This window comes from Chanos chanos, chromosome 11 (assembly GCF_902362185.1).
Source record: "Chanos chanos chromosome 11, fChaCha1.1, whole genome shotgun sequence".
Classification (NCBI taxonomy): domain Eukaryota; kingdom Metazoa; phylum Chordata; class Actinopteri; order Gonorynchiformes; family Chanidae; genus Chanos; species Chanos chanos.
In genome coordinates this window covers 18,876,038-18,879,632 of record NC_044505.1, presented here as the reverse complement: position 1 = coordinate 18,879,632, position 3,595 = coordinate 18,876,038, and the positions used below count along the sequence as shown (strand labels likewise).

General features: G+C 41.1%; 1 protein-coding gene across 1 annotated transcript in view; it reads left to right on the top strand.

The window, feature by feature from the left end:
• Positions 1 to 790: 790 nt before the first annotated feature.
• slc43a1b (solute carrier family 43 member 1b) overlaps positions 791 to 3,595 on the top strand; it is a 14,669-nt gene continuing 11,864 nt past the window's right edge. Inside the window, exon 1 of the mRNA XM_030788111.1 lies at positions 791 to 979. The gene's annotated coding sequence lies outside the window, so the exon portion shown is untranslated. The remainder of the gene's footprint in view (positions 980 to 3,595) is intronic.

Sequence of the window (3,595 nt, the reverse complement as noted above, 5' to 3'; positions counted from 1 at the left end):
AAATACTTCACTTCTTTACATATTTCATGTACATATTTCATATTTATATAACCATATAATCACATATATTACCTCATCAGCGCCTTATTCCACTATTTGCACTTTCTGGTTAGATGTAAAACTACATTTCGTGGTACTTGTAGCTACTATGTGCAATGGCAAAGTTGAATCTAATCTAATCTAATTAAAGACTCACAGTTTTCAGCAACGGAAAGGTGTGGAGAAGTCTACATGTGAGTGTCCTGAACAACATTTTCACTTTGAAAGCGTGGGCTGCAATTTTAGGTGGTTGTCCACGAGTTAGCACATCCCCGTAGGAGGGCAGTGTTTTACGTTACGTTCGCTTAAAGACAGCCCACGTCTATGTTTCATAAAGTAGTCCGGATATGGTCATATCTTTGTAATTAATTGCGTAAAGTTTATGCAAGTTTATATTCTATCCAGATTTTCTTCCGCACATTTAACTTGCCTGTGGCCAGTGCAAGACAGTCAACAAACCACTGCGCTTGTCAAACCTTGTGACGTGGCCTATACGAGTCGACAGATGGCGTGATCGCGCACAGTTTGACCGTAAAAATCCAAACTAGTTGGATTGGTTTACTCGGGTGGGCGCACCTAAGTTTAAAGTGGTGGGAGAAGGCGGGGGACTTAAAGACCTTTTATAGACAAAAGAAGCAGAGGGCGAGCGACCGTAAGAGAGAGTGTATATGAGAGAGAGAGAGAGAGAGAGAGAGAGAGAGAGAGAATACAAAAAGTTGCCCGGTACCTCAGTTGTAGTAATACTCGCTACCCAAGTCTAGGCACAACGTATAAAATTACTCTCCACGGCTCCTGAAAATTTGTTCAAATTTCGATCGTTAGAAGATCTCAAGGCCTCTTATTTCAGAAAGCAGTTTACACAGAAGAGTATATTCAAGAGGAAAAAATTAATCACATCCTGTTGCTATTTATAGCCATCTTTAAAGGACTGAACAATTAAGTAAGTTTACTTTGACACAGCGCCTGCACTTGTCTCTTGTCCGTAAAGGAGAGAAAGACAGTTTGCATGTGTAACTGTATAAGGATCACTAACTGGCAAGTCATTTTAATTACACGTGGTCCGTTAACGTCAGTTCGATAAAATTAATCCACTTATAAAATATACAATTTGATTTTTTTTTTAATCAAACGAGTACGTAGAAACAACAATGTGTTGGCGCTATGATTGAAACTTTGATAAATGTTGTGTTACTCTGCCTCACAGTTATTGCGTTGAACTTGACTTTAGAACAGGTCCTTGGCTCAAATGAGAACAGTTTTACTCAAAGTCGATGTGTTTGTCAAAGTTCACTATCTACTTGTGCTTGTAAGTGTGGGTGTTGCGTCAGCTTGCGCCACGAGATTGCTATTTTCGTGAAGTAGCCCCGAAAATTTATTGTTGCGAAACAATGTCGGTACAGTAAGCCTTCGACACAAACATAATGTATGCATATGTCGTTTACTTTTTTTGGCCAAAAACAGTCCAGCAACCGGAATGTTATAGGGACATTTACGCGCCTGGGGTGCCTAAAGTCACCCGGTGACCACACGCGCACAGCGAAACAGCTGTGTGTGTGTATGTGTGTGTGCGTGCATGTCCTGAAAATGCTCGAAAGATAACCTAATAAAGATAGAAGATGATTAAACAAATTGCATGTTGCATTTTCTTAACCGATTTTCAGTTAACTTTAACACATGAACATTTTTTTGCTCCTTTGTGATGTGGATATAAATTAATAATCACACACACACAGGCATATGACCACATGTGTAAGCGCACATAATACCTGAAAGCCTATTCATGACCATTACTTGCAACAAGTTTTTTGAAATTATGTAGTAGACCTACATTTTGTGCATTTAGCCTACATAATGAACGTTTGCATTCATTCATTTTAAATGCTACACTGTTAATTCCAGTTCAGTGAGACCATTTTTCTTAACAGGCGAATCAAAATGTCTTCCGGCGTTAGGATAACAGAATTAGAAGAGAACACACAGACGGGAAGAACGAGATTCTTTTAAAATACCTAATCACAACACAGCTTTATCGTACAGACCATACCTTTAAAATGAGTCACCAAAGAGGGAAAAATGACTCCAACTTAATCGATTCCGATTTCTTTATTTGGTCCATCTTTTTGTATCACACGGTCATTACCGGTCTTGGAGCGCGACGAATGTCTTACTGTTGTCATGGTAACAGCCGCGATCATGGGTACAGTCACAGAACGGCATTTTTTGTGTTTTAATAAAGAACGATTATCGTCGTTCATTACATGAAAGCAGCATATTAAGAGCTGACAGAGGGCAGGAGACCAGGGCTGAAAAGGTCATAAGCCACCGGAGGTCCCACTCAACAGGTGGTTAGTTCATATGGGGCAAAAGAACCATAAAGGCTCATGAGGACAAGGGATTGTTTGTTAGTAGATTTCAGTGGCTAGTCCTTTCCAGACTGACTTGCCGTTGTTTTAAAGTGTTTCAAATTTACTGCCGAATTCAATGTATTTCCTCTTGTAAATGTTTCTGCTGACGCGACAATAACGCTGAACTTGGCAGTGACAGTGTGTGCGAAAGGAATAAACGTACATGTAACGTACTCACAATATTCCTGGTAAAATCATCACACGTACTTTTATCATATAGGTTGTGTCTGAGCCTTTGTGAAAAAGCTGTAGCCTGATACAGCTTCTGCTCGTTTCATTCTGAAGGGCAGGCGTGAAGGTTTAGATCTCTTCCAACCTGAGTCACCTTCTATATGAATGTTGTGGTGTTAGACCTCTCATAGTATGACTATGTTGGTCGCAGACTGCTGTATACTGTTTTAGTGTTTGGGAAGCCTCTGAAGCCTTACATAGTGTGCGGTCTGTTGTAACTTGTGTTGACGTTAGAGTGTAGTCTGTTGTAGACTGTGTTTGGATGTAGTCTGTTGTAGGTTTTGTTAAGGTTGGAGACTGTGTTAAGGTGTAGTGAGTTGGGCTGTGTTTGGGTGTAGTCAGTTGTAGACTGTGTTAGGGTGGAGTGAGTTGTAGACTGCGTTTGGATGTAGTCTGTTGTAGACTGTGTTAGGGTGTAGCGAGTTGTGGGCTGTGTTAGGATGTAGTCAGTTGTAAGCTGTGTTAGGGTGGAGTGAGTTGTAGACTGTGTTTGGTGTAGTGAGTTGTAGACTGCATTTGGGTGTAGTCAGTTGTAGACTGTGTTAGGGTGTAGTGAGTTGGGCTGGTTTAGGATGTAGTCAGTTGTAAGGTGTGTTAGGGTGGAGTGAGTTGTAGACTGTGTTTGGGTGTAGTCTGTTGTAGACTGTGTTAGGGTGTAGCGAGTTGTGGGCTGTGTTAGGATGTAGTCAGTTGTAAGGTGTGTTAGGGTGGAGTAAGTTGTAGACTGTGTTTGGGTGTAGTCTGTTGTAGACTGTGTTTGGGTGTAGTCAGTTGTAGACTGTTTGGGTGAAGTGAGTTGGGCTGGTTTAGGATGTAGTCAGTTGTAAGGTGTGTTAGGGTGGAGTGAGTTGTAGACTGTGTTTGGGTGTAGTCTGTTGTAGACTGTGTTTGGGTGTAGTCAATTGTAGACTGGGTGAAGT